The sequence below is a fragment of the Eumetopias jubatus genome, unplaced genomic scaffold, assembly GCF_037043125.1.
Source record: "Eumetopias jubatus isolate StellerSeaLion01/CBP00866 unplaced genomic scaffold, mEumJub1_p1.0 scaffold_13, whole genome shotgun sequence".
Taxonomy (NCBI): Eukaryota; Metazoa; Chordata; class Mammalia; order Carnivora; family Otariidae; genus Eumetopias; species Eumetopias jubatus.
The window spans coordinates 34,748,339-34,768,019 of record NW_028274819.1 but is presented as its reverse complement, the minus strand read 5'-3'; positions in this window follow the sequence as shown (position 1 = coordinate 34,768,019).

Sequence of the window (19,681 nt, the reverse complement as noted above, 5' to 3'; positions counted from 1 at the left end):
TCCCAAATCAGAACTCTACAGAGATTGGTTTTGTTTGAATGCTTCCTTGTTTTGCATCCTTAAGATTTTTAAAATATAAATCTTGGGGCTCATTTTAGAAATTCTGAGTAAATAGATCTTAACTAAGTAATCCATAATTCGAAAAACCTTTTCAGGTAAGTCTGTTATCAGCCAGGTTTGGGAAACACCAGCCATTATAAGTGTGTTCCTTAAATCAATAGCTTCAGAATACAACAGAGGATTCCTATATGAAATTTCATACCCAAAACACAGATTCCTAAACTCTTTCCTGATACAACTGCATTAGAACCTCAAGGTATGGGAGCCTAGGACTATATTTTTAAGCAAATTTTCCTAGTGATTCTAATGTGTGCCAGCCTTGAGAACAACAGCACTGCTTATAATACAAATGGTGTTAGTTAACAATTAAAATTGGGCAGGAGGGGGGGTTGTTTGTTTTTGCATTTTGTGGTTTTTTTGTTTGTTTTTGTATTTCCACTGTAGAAGCTTAATCTTTCTCAGTGATCAGAGGATATGATGTTATCCAGCAAAAACAGACAACAAAGAGAAGTGCAATGTTACAGTGGTTTGGGGAGTTTCTGAGACAGAGCACTAAATTAAATGTCAGGAGAAGAGCTTCCTGGTACTATTTAGTTGTTTTACCTCCTGTCATTTAACTTAGCTTCTCCAACCTTCAGTTTTCTAATCTAAGTAAGGAAGTTATCACATGAATAGTTTTTCCAGGCATGCATTTTTCCTGCTGTAGTACATATTTTTTTAAACAGAATCTTACACCCAAAATCTATAAAACAGATATAAAGGAAGTTTCTCTAATTGAAATGGGGCCAAAGCTCCCTAAGTTAAACTTGGAGGTCCCTTTACACATGTTAGGGGTCCAAGGAAAACAATTTGAAAAGCCATAAACTAGATGATCTTGAAGATTCTTCCAAGTCATGTATTGTATATTTGCACAATGCTGGAAAGAGAATGGAGCTGGTTTTATCTTCTCTTTGTAGGTCAGAATTAATAATCCCACGGAAACACAGACTAAATCTGTAAAATGAATTTCCCTTGAAAGAGAAAACTGTGTCCCGGAAGTTTTCTAATATTTAAACTAAAAGACAGCAGTAAATATCTTATTTTAAAAAGCCGAGTTAGTGCCATGCAAAGATATATCCTAAAATATTCTCATGTTATATAGCATAGCTTTTCTTCTGCATAGGAAATAGCATGTGTCCTCGAATATCTTTGACATCTCTGTTTAAAAATACAAAATGAGAAGCTTTATTATCTTGTCAATGTATCAGGTATTTCTGTTTTCATAAAACCAGATTTATCTGAAAACTTTGTGCTGAAAAAGACAGTGAGTCTCTTTCATGAACACAGATAACAAACACTATACCTGTCTTGCAGATTCTGATTCAAACCAATGCTGGAGGATAAAATATTCACAACATTATTTAAAAAGTTATTTTAGAAAGACTTCATGTTAACCAAATTTATGAGTTACCGGATGCCTTGAAAAACAACTTTTGTCCTAATGTTGTTACCATTCTGTATATCCCTCAACATTTATCATAAAAATTTTCAAAATTTTTTGAAAGAACTATATAACACCCTATGCAGTCAATAATAAATACTTTGCTATATTGGCTTTAACACATATATATCCTTCTAGCCACTTCTCTGTCCTATCATCTATGTGCCCTTTTTGTGGCTGCAGTTCATCTCGCATAGGTTGGACAAGTTTAATCCCTAGTTATTAACGCGGTACATTTCACTCCTAGAGACTTCAGGCTGAATATCATTAACCAGAGTTCAATATTTTCATTTATTTATTTTAGTGGAAGCATAATGAATAGAATGTACAAATCTGGTGTGCCATTTGCTGAGTTTTGACAAATGAATATAGTTTTGTTACATCAAAATATTGAACATCACCGTCACCCCCAGAAAAGTCATTTGTGTCCCTTTCCAATCAATTTCTGCTTCTCTCAACCTCAGCCAGAAGCAACAACTGTTATGATGATTTTCATCATAGATTGGCTTTGCATATTCTAAAGTTCTCTTTCACTCTGCATAATGTTTTTGAAATTCATCAGTATTTTTGCATGTATTCATGGCTTGTTCTATTTTTATGCTAAGCAATATTCCCTTTTATGAATATATCACAGTTGTTTTGTTTTGTTTCCTTTTTCATTCTCTCGTTAATGAACTTTTTAGCTGTTTAAAATTGTCAGCTATCATGAATAAAGCTCTTGTGAACATTTTTATGGATTTCTTCTTGTGAATACATGTATTTTTTTCAAATATGAGTCCCCGAGGAGTTTTATATATAGTTTTATAAGAAACTACTAGAATTTTTTCAAAGTTGCTATAATAGTTTACACCCACCAACAGTGTGAGAGTTTCTTCACTCCATATCCACACCAATATTTGATGCTGTCAATCTTTTTAATTTAAGCCTTTCTCTTGTTGGTACTGAAATTTTAATTTGCAAGTCACTGATGACTAATAATGTTGAATGCATTTTAATATGCTTGCTAGTCATTTGTATAACTTCCTTTTTGAAGTATTCAAAAGCTTTGGGCCACATATTATTAGGTAGTTGTTGAACTTAGTAGGTTTTAGAAGTTATATATTCTAGATATCATTTCTCTGTCAGACAAACACACACACACACACACACACACACAATCGCATGTGATAAGTAAGTATATAATTGTTCCTAGGATGGGGGAAAACATATATATATATATATATATATATATATATATATATATACACCTTTTATCCCAATGAATACAATCTTACGAGATAGCAAGGCTTTATCCCCATTTGATATTTGATGGATCCAAGGCTCAGAGAGATGAGGTATTTTACTAAAAGTCACACAGCTGATGAATGGAAAAGCCAGGTTCATTGCATTGCATCCTACTGACTTTTTAAAGATGTTTTTTAAGTATCTCTAAGGCTATAGAGGAGGTTGGCTGGGCATAGGTCTAATACGGTGCACAGAACCCCTTCTCAGGACTATGCTCCAGCAGGATGTTTTCACATATGTGTTTTTACTCTCAAAAAATGAGTCTTGCAATTCACATGTAGCATGTGAAAAATGTAGACAGCAGCTTATGTTTATGAGGGGAGAATCAATTTCAGAAATAGTTAAAAGAGACAACTTTGGAATCAGAAAGTTTTGTGTTTAAATACCAATTCAACCACTCACTAGCTAAACAATCCTGAGCAAGTTATTTGTCTTCCCTGACCTTCAGTTCCCACATGTATAACACGGAGGAGCAGCCTTTAGATCGTGCCATTGTCTTGTAAACTGTAAGAAATAATGCATGTAAATCCCAAGTACAGTGTCAAATAAGTCCAAATCATGATTTGTGCAATGGATTCTAATGATTTTTACAACTTCATACCTTGCTACAAGTGTTACTTCTGGGCTTGACGTATATTCTTAGTTTTTCATGCATGTTTTAATATTCACTTTGAGAAATGCTTTTCTTTCTCACTTCAAAGGTCTTTCTTTTTCCCCTCTGACTGAAAAAAATCAAAGACCAAAACAGGCAACGTATTAGAGTTAGGAGACTGATATTCTTTCAAGACTTCATGTTATATTCATCAAACATCTAATGAGAAACTCCTATAAATCTAGGAGCCTAATTTCGTTGTATTAAATGGGACTTAAAGACCATTATTTGTTACTGTTTCATGTTTTTCAGGGTGGTGTTGGTGGTGAGTCTGGTCCAATGAAATATTTTCTTTGCTTAGAGCAATGAGGTATGCAGAATAGGCACTCTGTAAATGTTGGATCACTCTTATTCCTTTTCTGAATTTTAAGATGTTTCCCCTAGATTCTGGATCTTTCCTCCATCCTCCAGGGAATGCTCTTTATCCTATTAGAACTGCATTGGCTTACCTGGACTCTCATTCTTCCCAGATTGCTTTTTTTTCACAGCCACAAATAGTTTTTATTCTAATTCTCCACTTTAGCATGATATCCAAGGATTAAACATCAAGTAATCGCAGGGCAATAATAAAGTGAAGTAAAATACATAACTCACATAATCCAGTAGAGACGACTGGGATAAGTGGGAGCTTCTCCAGATATTTCCAGATATTTCCTAGTAGAAATGCTAGAAGTAACATGTGTAAAGATACACACAAACATTATTTTGAGTAGCAGAAAGAAAGGTAAGAAAATTGCCACATTTAACTGGTGTCCACCTGAATAATAGATTTGACCTAGCTACTGCTGAATGCTGAAAGTAGATTTCCACTCTAATTTTTAAAGCAATAAGATAACATTATGGAGAATTAGAGTGATTGTACTCAAAAAACATTTCATATCCTCTTACCTGATAGCAGTATTTTAGAGTAGTTGGCAAAAATATGAAAAAGGGATTGTTTATAAAATTACCTGCTGTAGTAAAGGTAGAATAAAGGACACGAGAAAACAGAGAAATAATCTTTTAAAGTTACAGTTTTACAACATTCATTCTGAAGTATGAAGATTTCTTAACACAAACTTTTTATACATATAATGTCCAGATGTACAGGCAGCTACATGATTTAAATTAGTAATGATAACATTTTGGACATGAGGTTTAGGGTAACACCAGGTATTACTTTAGTATGTTACCTTTGCATTTTCTTATAAGTGCTGCAAAAGAGAAAGACTTTTGAATGTAAGAATATCACAGATAAATTAGGTTCGTCCTATTACACCTTGTTTGTTTCTTGTTTGTTTCTATGGTTGTGTCCTTCCTAACTTTTATGGATGTGTAAGTCAATTTTTAAAAACTCATCAGAAATAATAAGCAGTAACTTAGTCCCTAGGAAAATTCACATTTGATATCTGAATAAACTTTTCATTGTCACAGTATAGGCTCCATTTGAGCAGAGAGCTGATCTGTTTTACCCAAAGGTATAGTTTCAGTCCTAGAAGAGTGCTCAGTTAATAGTGTGTAATACATTAGTATAGTATTTACACACAATAGTTTGTAAATACATTAATAAATGCTTAAAAGTAATAAATCTTCAAATATCTGAAGTAGAGTTCTGGGAAAGGAGAGTGAGGAAGAGACAGTGAGGAAGAATTGACCTTAGTATGAACAACTTTGAAAGAACTTTATTTCTAAAACTGAGGGACTTGACAAAGTTAAACTCACAAAATCCTCCTGGATAATTCATAGAGAGATTTCATGTGTCCCAAAGTAAACACTTGGTTCTAAGACTGCACTGGGTCATGAGTATCATCCAAGAGATGAGAGGCAGAAAATATCTTTGAAAACATGTCTTTCATGTCCCAGGCAGATTCTGGTAAAGGTGAGCTGACGATGACAGGCAGACTTCTCCTTTCCTTGTGGTTTGCTGAGTGTAATATTTATTTATTATTGTCTTAAAGTTTTGGTTGCATTTGTTCCATTTACCATTGACCACTTCTGAAATGTAAAAATGTTTTCCTTGGCTTTTTCTTCCTTGTAAGTTAGCATGCATTGTATGTAAGAGAAAATTTCCCCGGAATAAATTTATTCTCTTCACTTGTTCTCTGAGAAAGGGCTTTAAGGTTCAGGATGACCGATTGGTTACAAAGCTCTAGTTTGGGGCCACTGTCATTTGTCATGTTAGAAGCTACTAAGATGAAAGGAAACTTTTGTCCAAATAACAGAATATCAAACTTACTAATGATATCCTCCACGGCCACTGCAGCCACCTAAGGATACATTTTCATGATTGTGCTTGGTGGTATTGCTGGTGTAGACAGCATGTGGGTTTGTCCTTGTTTTCACGAGTCTTTCTTCAGTCTACACAGGTCACGAAGGCAGGCACTCATGTGTCTGGTATTTTATCATCAGTCCTTGTCAGAGTGCCTGATATATAGTAAGCAGGTGGTTGTTCATTTGTGAACTGGTGTATAAAGTTGATGTTAGCACTAAGAGGTGCCAGGGTGGGTGTCGGTGATAAGAAATAGATTAGACTATCTATGTAGACAGAGAGCCTCAGTTTAGTGGAGGAAATAGATATGTGTGAGATTATTACACAGATTGGTAGAAACCATCACTATTGCCAAACAGCCCAATGCCATGTCAGCATTAATTCAAACTCAGTAGGTAGACAAGATCAAGTAAGGTTTTCTAGAGATGGCACCAGAGTAAACTGTTGAAATAAATCTAAGATTTAGCCAATTAGAAAGGAAGAAATCAGTATTGCAGAAAGAGGCAATAAGAACCAGTGTGAGAAAGAATGCCTCATTGGCATATACTTGAGTTCCCTGTAGCGAGAAGAAAATTTTCTCTCCATTTTCTTTTCTTTCTTTTCAATTCCCAACAATTTCTCTTCTTCTCCCATTACTCTAACAGCAGTACCAGCACCTGCCCATATTTCCTCCAAAGAAAGAGAATCTCAGTTACTGTAAGAACAATAATCACAGCATTCCTCAAAAATGGCATAAAAGTCAGATTCTCACCCTAGAATATGTGAAGACAGAGGTCCTGCATAGAGTATCTAACATATTAACTTTTATATCTTGTTAATACTGCTTTATTTTAAACTACAAGGGGTTTTATCTGGAAAATCCTCTTTTTGCCCAGGCTGTATGGTGTTAAACTTTCCACTGAGGACATTGGCTGAAAGTGTAAGCAAGATCTGTAATGCAAGATCTAGGGCACATGGATTAAGAGGCAAAATTTGGAGGAAAAGAATTCTCTATGATTAGAGTGAATCCCAATTCCATTTTTCTCTTTGTTGGTGCTGAAAACCTTGGGGTCATTTCTGATGTCTTTTCTTCTCATATTCCACTTCCAATTGTCGCTTTCATTTTGGCACTACATAGAATCTGAAACTACTGAATATTTTTGTCACCTTCAGCCCATGCCCAAGCCCACTTTACTTTTTACCTAGATTATTGTAATAGTGTTCTGATGAACTCACACTCCTGCTTCCCCCCCACTCACTCAACGTACACTTAACTGAAGATCCTGAACGGTTCTGTTAAGGTACAATTGAGATTGTTTCACTCCTCTGCTCAAAACCTGGTAATGGTTTCTCTTCTCTCTCAGAATTAAGAACAAAGTCTTTAGAGTGACTCAAAGGACTATCTACATGGTATGCTTCCCAGTTACCTTTCAAGTCTTATCTTCTCTATTTTCCCTACTTACTGCTCTGCCCCTGCCAAACTGGCGATGATGATTGTAACTTGTCAGGCTTGCCTCTGTCTCAGAGCCTTTGCACCTGAGGTCCTTTCCACCTGGAGTGGAAAGGACCTCTTTTCACCTCCGTTCGGTCCCTATTCAAATGTCATGAGCCCTTAAATGACCAAATATTTTATCCACCTAATCTATTTGTAGAATGCTTTCTTTAACCAAAAAAACAATGTTCACAAAAATATTGTATAAAAAAAATAAATGTAAAACTATATATAGTATTTGCCATATATATAGACATATATATGCGTGCGCGCGTGTGTGTGTGTGTGTGTGTGCGCGCTTTTAGAAGTCCTGTGTAGAATTTTTAAAAATGCATTGCTAGTCATTGGTAAGAAATTAGGCACTTAGAACATGTTATTTTTTCTCTGTAGACCACAGTCTCTATTAAAGTCTACATTTTATTTTTTTTATTTTATTTACTTATTTTATTAATATATAATGTATTATTTGTTTCAGGGGTATAGATCTGTGATTCATCAGTCTTACACAATTCACAGCGCTCACCATAGTACATACCCTCCCCAATTTCCATCACTCAGCCACTCCATCTCTCCCATCCCCCTCCACTCCAGCAACCCTCAGTTTGTTTCCTGAGATTAAGAGTCTCTTATGGTTTGTCTCCCTCTCTGCTTTCATCTTGTTTCATTTTTCCCTCCCTTTCCCTATGATCCTCTGTCTTGTTTCTCAAATTCCTCATATCAGTGAGTTCATATGATATTTGTCTTTCTCTGATTGACTTATTTCGCTTAACATAATACCCTCTAGTTCCATCCACGTCGTTGCAAAGGGCAAGATTTCTTTTTTTTGATGGCTGCATAATATTCCATTGTAAATATATAACACATCTTCTTTATCCATTCACCTGTTGATGGACATCTAGTCTCTTCCCATAGTTTGGCTATTGTGGACATTGCTGCTATAAACATTGGGGTGCATTTGCCCCTTCGGATCACTGCATTTGTATCTTTGGGGTAAATACCCAGTAGTGCTATTGCTGGGTCATAGGGTAGCTCTATCTTCAACTTTTTGAGGAACCTCCATACTGTTTTCCAGATTGGCTGTGCCAGCTTGCATTCCCACCAACAGTGTAGGAGGGTTCCCCTTTCTCCGCATCCTCACCAACATCTGTCATTTCCTGTAAAGTCTACATTTTATATAGAGACTCCCATCCACTGTATTTCACAGGACCAATGTTGAAAGAAAAATAAATCTAATTATTGATGTCAACTGACTTCAATAAATGGTTTTCTGGATAATTATTATTAGTATTATCAGTAATTGAAATTCTGATGAAATTGTTGTTTCTAATATCTAGCTGTCAATGCTTGAGAATAATTCCAAGTTAAAGATTTTGTAACAAGATAATTCTTTAATAACAAACATTTGTTTTTTTTAAGTAGTGGGATGGGCTTCTTTTTTTTTCCAATTTCCAATGAAAGTTAAGGATTTTTAAAAATAACTTAACTTTCTATTAAATGTAGGCCAGGTATGTCAAACATGGTTGTAAGCATGGAAAATAACAAATAATGGTCATGAAGTCCCATTTGATACAATGAAATTAGGCTTCTAGATTTATGAGCTAATACTGGCTCTGTAGTTGAAAGCCGGTGGCATGTTGACATAGTAAGATGCTATGCTAGTGATTATGAGTATCCAATTATAACCACCTTGTGTCTCCATTATACCCATGTCCATTTATTATTATTTAAATTTGTACACAGATTACTAGTAATAATTGCAGTCAACATGATTAAAATGATTTGTGTGGAACCATAATAGTCTTTAAGAAAACATAATTTTTGCTTAAAAATAGACCAGGAAAACCCCATTTTGACCTTAGAAGTTTTGCTACTGCCTACCTATCTCTCCAAATTCTACTCTCCCTGAGATTGTTTTTGTCAAGATACAAACAGGAAAGTAGAAACATCTCCAAATATTTAAATTGGGAGCTAATTTAACTTAGAAAATTAGTTATGGAAGAACTGAGAAGTCAACAAGGGAAGGGGAGAAAACCCAGAAATGATTAACAGGAAGAAGTCACTCTTACCCCTAAACTGAAGAAACTAAGGGAGGAGGTAAGGTTACTGAAGCCAGGGCTGTGGTTGCCTGTCTGAGCCTGGATCCATGACAGGGATTTTCATTGTGCTTTGAGGAGTGGTGTGGTGAAAGTTAGGAGCAATGGATCAAGAGGGACCAATGATGAAGCAGCTGGTGAAAAAGGACTGGCTGAAAGAAAGCTGCTTGCCATTGGGGAAAAGAGGGTAAATGACTAAATGCTCATAAATATTCTAGAGCTGAAGATAAGGGCAAACAGGAAATACACCTGATTCATTTAGTCATTTGTTCAATCAACAAACATCCATTGAGTACTTACATCATGTGCTAAGAAAGGAAAATAATGGAGTCTCAGTCTCTGTGGACCAACAGTGCTTAGAGCCATTAAAAAGAGACTAGAATTGCAACCTCGATATCAATATATATGATAAATGAATAGAGGTATGCTTGGTGGGTTATTGGAGCTCAGAAAAGTGAGAAGTAAACTAGAAGTAGAATACTTCAAGAAAAGAAGTAACTCTTAAAAAAATAAAAAATAAATTAAAAAAAGGAAGGAACTTTTAATCTTGATTTAAAAATATTAATGGGCTTTTGCTTGTTGAAATGAATGCTGAGAAGTGTGCCTAGCCCATAGAAGTATAAGAGATGTATTTTGATGGTGGGGTCATGGGATTTCAAGAAATTTGGAATGGCCAAGACAGAAAGCATTTCTGTAGTATTGGGTAATGCTAGAGAAGTCAGCAGAGGCCCGTGGGCTGGACTGCATTGATTATTTTGCCTCAGTCAAGCCCTGCCATGACCAACTATCCTCCTCATTCAGAATCATTCCTTGGATTTGTAGAGCATATTATTGTGGACAGTGAAAATGGCCTTTAACATTTGAAAACTATCCAACATTACACATCCCCAAAGAACTCATGGCAATGACGATCTTTTTACATCCTCTACTGGTGAGCTTTATCACTATGTACTGCCCCCAAATTTTCTGGGATCTGGGTAAAGTTTTACCGAGTTAAAGATCCTTTATATTCTTTGACAGTTTCAATATCCACAGTTGTGATCTACATCCCTTCCTTTGTTCTGGGCAAACTCTCTAACTGCTTTGACCAATAAAATGTTGAGAAAGAAAGACGTGTGAAGTTAGGAACCAGGACTGAAGAAACTGTCAGATTCCATTACCCGCTTATGAGTACTACCTGGGAGAACTATAAGAAGTCCACTTACCTTGAGACCCGCAAGTATAGGCACTCTGACTGAGAGATCGGGATCAGCTCATGCTTCCAGCCATCCAAACAATGACACCGAATTCATGAATAAAGTCAACTGGGTGCTCTAGACAGTCTAGTTTTAGGCTGACTAAAAACCTTAATCAAAACCATGTGAGGGAGAAGAATCACCTAGTAGATCCCTGCCTGAATTTCTTCTCTGTCTTTTTAGGGCTTTATTTTTTGGAGCAGTTTACAATAAAATTGAGATGAAATACAAATTTCCCACAAATCCCCTGCTTCCCCATATGCACTCTGTGATCAACATCACTCCCCAGATAGTGCTATCTTTTTACCGAGAATGAACCTATATTGGCATATCATTATCACCCAAAACCCAGAATTTCACTTTAGTGCTCAGCTTTCCCTACCTTCACACCAGTTCCTGTTGTGGTTTCAGTTCATGAGGCTCTGCTCTGGTAAGCTGTGTCTCTCTGTATTCACCAGTTTTTTCAGTCCTAATAGTGATTTGCCCTGTGTTCTTCTTTCTATGGATCCAAGATTTGTTGATTTTTCAGTCTGTTCATCCTCTTACTTGTTAGGATGGAGTGGTGACTTGTAAGCTCCTTGTGTAAGGAAGTGGAAACTTAAAGTCCCCCTGCCTGAATTTCTGACCCTAAATATAACCCACCAGATATAATAAAATGTGTTGTTTTAAGGCACTATGTTTTGGGGTTATTTGTTATGCGGCAGGACTTATCCAGAAGTGTTGACTAAGGGACACCTGAGTGGCTCAGTCGTTAAGAGTCTGACTTTGGCTCAGCCCCACATTGGGCTCTCTGCTCAGCGGGAGACCTGCTTCTCCCTCTCACACTCCCCCTGCTTGTGTTCCCCCCCCATCAAATAAATAAATAAAATCTTTAAAAAAAAAGTGTTGACTAAATAAAAATCTTTAGGATCCAACCAGATGTGCAAATCCTTATGTTGAGCCATTATTTTTTCAAAACAAATATTATTCTCTTTCTTTCAAAATTCCAAGACTTGTTTGTGGTTGTTTTGCTTTGTTTTTCCTGCTAAACAAAATTCATAGTTCATTTGATATTGGTCACTTTATCTTGTTGGTTATTATCTGGCAGTTGCAGAGTGTGAAACATGGTAGAGAGGAACTAAGGATACCAGTTCAAGGTCATCATGGGTCAAATATTCAGACAGTAACTCTTAGGAGACCGCAAGGACAGGTGAGAAGAGAAAGATGGGAGTTACAAATAACTCCAAAAGAGAAGTAATGTGAGATATAGGGAAAGGCAAGGAAAACGAATTCTGGTGAAAGAAATAAACCAAAGACCTTTAAATTTGTCCAACAACTTTGTGAGCCAGTTCCAATATACGTCCTTCTAGGGTGAAAAAAGTCTGCAGGATATATCTGGTTGTGGAAATAAAAGGAACATAAATTATCTATGTCTTGATAAAGGGCAAAAGAGAGGAAGGGGAGAAGGAAGGCTGTTCTTTAAATTCCTGGGCATGTACAAGTCTGTAGACTGGTAACATAATGTTATATGAGAGTTTTACTTTCCAGAACAAGCAAGAAAAATCATCCCAAAGTGACCTATTAAATGAAATGTGATGAATAGAGCTAGTTGGACTGTTCTTTACAACAAATTTCAGACCATTTAAAATGATCTCAAAGTCAAGTTTTTTTATTTTGTTCATGATGTTCTCTATGGAAGGTCACACATATCTTTTGACATGGGGAGAGGTTTCTACATGGAGAGAATGACCTGCTAAACCACGTGATGTTGTGCTTACATATTTTTTTTTACTTTGTTGTTCAGACTTAAAGTTTTGGAAATAATACATTATGCTTCTTGAGTTTCTGTGCCTTTGTGATTTCCATCTGAGCCACTGCATAAAAGATCTTCTGCATCACAGACTCTTATATCACAAGAGCCTCTCCCAAGGGTCTCCAGACTTTTCCATTATATTCCATTCCATTCCATTCCATATCATCTATCTAATGACCAAGTTCCATTTTTCATATATATGTAATTGCATTTTTCTCCTTCTAAGCTACATTAAGATAAATGCTAACCATGTATTTAGACTTAATGCATAGCAAGGAATATATATTCTCTCTAGTTAGATCAAAATAAAATACATGAACTTTCCAAAAAGCAGTATCCATGTAGTATGTAAGTGGGATATAGTTCTGTCATTGATTGGAGACATAGTGTCTTAGTTTTTAAAATAGAAATAAATCCTTTTTTAATGGAATCTTATCAAACTGAAAAAAAAGAACCTAATGTTGGGACAGAGGATGTAATGTGTATCCTTGCTGCCCAGTTAAGATGAGACTCCTCCCTTTCACATAAGTAAAGAGAAATGTGTTTTCCATTTATTAGCTACGTCTAAAATGAGAATGTTATTTCCACTCACAAACTGGATTTTTTCCCTTTTCATTCACTGATAGCATAGAGTTAGCTAAAGACACAGAAGACATATAACTTTTATTTGTAGAGATAGACTCCAAATTCAGAACTGAAATTTTAAAATGGAATCTATGATGCTGAATAAAATATCATTATTGTTTATACTCTTATTGTCATGATAATAAGGGATGTTTATGAGTGGATATAAAAAATTTTAAAATAAAAACAAGTCCTTATATTTTCTCCCTTTGAAATGAGTTGTTTTCTTAATAAACCATTTCAGTTACCTATTGTTGTAGAAGAAACTGTCCCAAGTATAATGGTTTAAAGCAACAGTGATTTATTGTCTCTCATGTGTTGACTAAGCTCATTTGGTAGTTCTTCCATTCCATGTCACATCAGCGGGGGTACTCATGTAACAGCATCACTTTGGTAGGCCAAAGCTATAAGGTAAGAGAATGTCTCATCATACGTCTGCCAGTATGTGCTTATTTTTGGCTTGGCACTTCAGTTCTCTACATGGAAGAACAGTTCTTCTCGACTCTGTTCCCTTCTGTATTTTCTGAGTTACAAGAGCATTAAAGTTTTATGTCTTTTAAGGGCTAGACACAGAACTAAAACAACTGGCCACATTCTATTTTCCAAAACAAGTCACAAGGTCAGTACATATTAAAAGGGAGGGACATCTCTTATGGGAAAGTGACATATGCAAACAGGCCGAGGAAGGTTTGTTAATAAATATTTAAAGAGCAATCTGCACAGTCAACCCTCTGGTAAGAAGAATTCTTGGCTTCTCCACTTACAAAATACGTTTACTCACTTCCTTGGGAGCCTCATCCTATTAGATCAAGTTCAAACTCCAGGACCTTATGATCTTCTTTTCTTCCGAATATGGATGAAGTTGTTTCTAATCCCAATATGCAGACCTATGAACTAAAGTGACAAGTTATTTTCCTCAGATGAACATAATATACAATTTTAAGACAGGAACAAGTTAGCCGACATTGGCAGTCCCCTTTAGAAGGCTGTGGGTGGAACGTAAGGCAGGTAGCAATCATGTCTAAGGCAATTCTGAAATGCAGCCAGGTATATGTCACCAGATCGGATTGGAGGCTGGAAGTGGTCCCTGTTAGAGCCTATTTGGATTTGGGAGGTGTCTCCTAATTTATTGTTCTCTACTTTGTATTTGGGTCCATGTCCTTTGAGTCATTCTTGTTTTTCCATGAGAAATAGCCTGTGGTTTTAGCTGAGAATATGTTTTAGCTTGCTTCTTACCTATGGAAAGCTGGGGCCCCAAAAGTTTAACTCTTTGTTCTTTGTACTTCAAACAGAGGTGCCTGGGTGGCTCAGTCAGTTTAGCATCCGATTCTTGATCTCAGCTCAGGTCTTGATCTCAGAGTCATAAGCTCAAGCCCAGTGTTGGCTTCTGTGCTGCTCATGGAGCCTAATTAAGAGAACAACAACAACAAAAAAAGCCTTTGAACCACCCACAAGTCTATCTGAAACACTCACATTTCTATTCCGGACTATAAGATTCATAGAAATTCAAGACCGGAGCAAGATGGCGGAGGAGTAGGAGACCTGGATTTCATCTGGTCTCAGGAATTCAGCTGAATAGGGATCAAACCATTCTGAACACCTAAGAACTCAACAGGAGATCAAAGAAGAGAGTAGCAACAACTCTCTGAACAGAGAAGCGACCACTTACTGGAAGGTAGGACGTGGGGAGAAGTGAATCCGAGGCGATATTCGGGAGGATAGATGGCGGGAGAGGGGGCCTCCGTCGACTGCTTCTGGAAAGTGCTAGAGCCACGGAGCACAAAATCAGAACTTTTAGAAGTCGGCTCCGCTGAGGGATGTCGCTCCAGTGGCTAAGAGGGAAGTGGAAACCTCGAGGGACAGTGTGGACTCAGGACACTTGGGGTCACTGAAAGACCGGGGGTGCCTGAGTGCAGCAGAGCTCCCAGGTATCAGAGCGGGGAAGCCGGCTGCAGAGACGGAGCCGAGGCGCGGGCTCTCAGCTCGCGGTTGCCATAAACTGTGATCCGCGGCCCAGTCGGGCCACTGCTCCTCCAGCAGGGACCCAACAAGCGGCAGATCCGGGGAGACTCCCCTTTCTCCCCGGGGAGGAGCGGCGTGGGAGGGCACCGCAGGGATCTGCTGGGTTTGGAAACTCCACACGGGGTCGGGTGCCAGAGATAGAAATGCTCGGTCACAGGCCGGGTGAGCACGGAGTGCGGCCAGAGACCAGGGAGACGGGAGTGAGTGCTTTTCTCTGGGGGCGCACTGAGGAGTGGGGCCCCAAGTTCTCAGCTCCTCCGAGTGGAGATTGGGAGGCCACCATTTTCACCCTGGTCCTCCAAAGCTGTACCAGAGCTTGCAGGGAACAAAAGTTCCCGAGAGCAAACCCGAGCAGCTTGCTTAGCCCAGACGACAAGGGCGGGGCAATTCCGCCTCCAGCAAAGACATTTGGGAACCACGGCAACAGGCCCCTCCCCCAGAAGATCAGCACGAACAGCAAGCCAAGACCAAATTTACCGATCAAGGAGAACAGGAGAACTCCAGTGCTAGGGGAATACTGCACATAGAATTCATGGCTTTTTTTTACCATGATTCATTAGTTTTTCAAAGTTAATTTTTTTAACTTTTTTTTAAAATTTTTCTTTTTCCCTTTTTCAACCAACATCTTATCAATCCCTTTTAAAAATTATTTTTCATTTTTAGAGTCATATTTTATCCCTTCATAGTAGTTACCCTTATTTTTGGCATATATATATATATATAAGTTGTTCTCTCTTTAAAATTTTGAGATACAGTTTCCTCTAATAGATCAAAATATACCCTAAATCACTAGTGTATGGCTTTGTTCTAGTCTCCTGCCTGATCACAGTCTCTCCCTTTTCTTTTTCTTCTTCTTTTTTTTTAAATCTTCTTCCTTCTTTTTTAAAACAACTTCTTATCTTATCAATTCCTTTTATAAAATCTTTTATAATTTTCATCTTTACACTCATCTTCCATCCCTTCATTGTATCAACTCTTATTTTGTATATATATATGTCTTTCTTCCTTTAAAATTTTAGGAGGCACTTTTTCCTAACAGACCAAAATTCGCCCAAAATCTAGTGTGTGGCACTGATCTATGCACTAGCCTGATCATATTTGCTTATATTTTGTTTTTTTGTATTGTTCTGTTTTTGTTTTTATCTTTTTCTTTTCTTTTTTTTCTCTTTCTTTTTTCTTTCTTTCCCTTTCTTTTCCCCTGGTTTCAGGTCTTTTCTGATTTGTATAGAGTATATTTGCTGGGGATGTTGTTAAACTGTTACATTTTGTTCTCTCATTCATCTATTCTCCTCTGCACAAAATAACAAGACGAAAAAATCACCTCAGCAAAAAGAAGAAGAGGTAGTACCATCTGCCAGGGACCTACTCAATACAGACATTAGTACGATGTCGGACCTAGAGTTCAGAATCATGACTTTAAAGATACTAGCTGGACTTGGTAAAAGCGTGGAAGTTATTAGAGAAACCCTTTCTGGAGAAATAAAAGAACAAAAATCTAACCAAGTCAAAATCAAAAATGCTATTAATGAGGTGTAATCAAAAATGGGGGCACTAACTGCTAGGATAAATGAGGCAGAAGAGAGAATCAGTGATATAGAAGACCAAATGATAGAAAAAAAAGAGGCTGAGAAAAAAAGAGAGAAACAATTACAGGATCACAAGGGCAGAATTCGAGAGATAAGAGATACGATAAGATGAAACATTAGAATAATTGGGATTCCAGAAGAAAAAGAAAGAGAGAGAGGGGCAGAAGGTATATTGGATCAAATAATAGCAGAGAACTTCCCTAATGTGAGGAAGGAAACAAGCATCAAAATCCAGGAGGTACAGAGAATCCCTCTCAAAATCAATAAAAATAGGCCAACACCCCGACATCTAATAGTAAAACTTACGAGTCTCAGAGACAAAGAGAAAATCCTGAAAGCAGCTCGGGAGAAGAGATATGTAACCTACAATGGTAGAAATATTAGATTGGTAACAGACCTATCCACAGAGACCTGGCAGGCCAAAAAGGACTGGCATGGTATCTTCAGAGCACTAAATGAGAAAAATATGCAGCCAAGAATACTATATCCAGATAAATTGTCATTGAAAATTGAAGGAGAGGTAAAAAGCTTCCAGGACAAACAAAAACTAAAGGAATTTGCAAACACGAAACCAGCCCTCCAAGAAATATTGAAAGGGGTCCTCTAAGCAAAGAGAGAGCCTAGAAGCAGCATAGACCAGAAAGGAACACAGACAATATACAGTAACAGTCACCTTACAGGCAATACAATGGCACAAACTCATACCTTTCAATAGTTACGCTGAATGTAAATGGACTAAATACACCAATCAAAAGACACAGGCTATCAGATTAAATTAAAAAACAAGACCAATCAATATGCTGTCTGCAAGCGACACATTTTAGACCCAAAGACACCCCCACATTGAAAGTGAGGGGGTGGAAAACCATTGCCAGGCTAATGGACACCAAAAGAAAGCTGGGGTGGCAATCCTTATATCAGACAAATTAGATTTTAAAACAAAGACTGTAATAAGAGATGAAGAAGGACAGTACATCCTACTTAAAGGGTCTATCCAACAAGAAGATCTAACAATTATAAATATCTATGCCCCTAACATGGGAGCAGCCAATTATATAAGGCAATTAATAACAAAAGCAAAGAAACACATTGACAACAATACAGCAATAGTGGGGGATTTTAACACCCCCCTGACTGAAATGGACAGATCATCTAAGCAAAAGATCAACAAGGAAAGAAAGACTTTAAATGAAACACTGGACTAAATGGATTTCACAGACATATTCAGAACATTCCATCCCAAAGCAATGGAATACACATTCTTCTCTAGTGCCCATGGAACATTCTCCAGAACAGATCACATCCTAGGTCACAAATCAGGTCTCAACCGGTACCAAAAGTTTGGGATTATTCCCTGCATATTTTCAGACCACAATGCTTTGAAACTAGAACTCAATCACAAGAGGAGAGTCGGAAAGAACTCAAATACATGGCGGCTAAAAAGCATCCTACTAAAGAATGAATGGGTTAACCAGGAAATTAAAGATGAATTAAAAATTTTATGGAAACCAATGAAAATGAAAACACAACTCTTCAAAATCTTTGGGATGCAGCAAAGGCACTCCTGAGAGGAAAGTATATAGCAATACAATCCTTTCTGAAGAAACAAGAAAGGTCTCAAATACACAACCTAACCCTACACCTAAAGGAGCTGGAGAAAGAACAGCAAATAAAGCCTAAACCCAGCAGGAGAAGAGAAATCATAAAGATCAGAGCAGAAATCAATGAACTAGAAACCAAAAGAACAGTAGAACAGATCAACGAAACTAGGAGCTGGTTCTTTGAAAGAATTAACATGATTGATAAAGCCCTGGCCAGACTTATCCAAAAGAAAAGAGAAATGACCCAAATCAAGAAAATCATGAATGAAAGAGGAGAGATCACAACCAACACCCAAGAAATACAAACAATTATAAGAACATATTATGAGCAACTCTATGCCAGCAAATTAGATAACCTGGAAGAAATGGGTGCATTCCTAGAGATGTATCACTACCAAAATTGAACCAGGAAGAAATAAAAGACCTGAACAGACCTATAACCACTAAGGAAATTGAAGCAGTCATCAAAAATCTCCCAACAAACAAAAGTCCAGGGCCAGATGGCTTCCCAGGGGAATTCTGTCAGACATTTAAAGAAGAATTAATACCTATTCTCCTGAATCTGTTCCAAAAAATAGAAATGGAAGGAAAACTTCCATACTCATTTTATGAGGCCACCATTACCTTGATCCCAAAACCAGACAAAGACCCCATCAAAAAGGAGAATTACAGACCAATAACCTTGATGAACATGGATGCAGAAATTCTCACCAAAATACTAGCCAATAGGATCCAACAGTACATTAAAAGGATTATTCACCATGACCAAGTAGGATTTATCCCTGGGCTGCAAGGTTGGTTCAACATCTGCAAATCAATCAACGTGATACAATACATTAACAAAAGAAAGAACAAGAATCATATGATCCTCTCAATAGATGCAGAAAAAGCATTTGACAAAGTACAGCATCCTTTCTTGATCAAAACTCTTCAGAGGATAGGGATAGAGGGTACATACCTCAATATCATAAAAGCCATCTATGAAAAACCTACAGTGAATATCATTCTCAATGGGGAAAAGCTGAGAGCTTTCCCCCCTAAGGTCAGGAATGCGGCAGGGATATCCACTACCACCACTGCTATTCAACATAGTATTAGAAGTCCTAGCCACAGCAATCAGACAACAAAAATAAATCAAAGGCATCCAAATTGGCAAAGAGGAAGTCAAACTCTCACTCTTTGCAGATGATATGATACTCTATGTAGAAAACCCAAAAGACTCCACCCCAAAACTGCTAGAACTCATACAGGAATTCAGTAAGGTAGCAGGATATAAAATCAATGCACAGAAATCGGTGGCATTCCTATACACCAACAACAAGACAGAAGAGAGACAAATCAAGGAGTCGATCCCATTTACAATTGCACCCAAAACCATAAGATACCTCGGAATAAATTTAACCAAAGAGGCAAAGGATCTGTACTCAGAAAACTATAAAATACTCATGAAAGAAATTGAAGAAGACACAAAGAAATGGAAAAACGTTTCATGCTCATGGATTGGAAGAACAAACATTGTGAAGATGTCAGTGC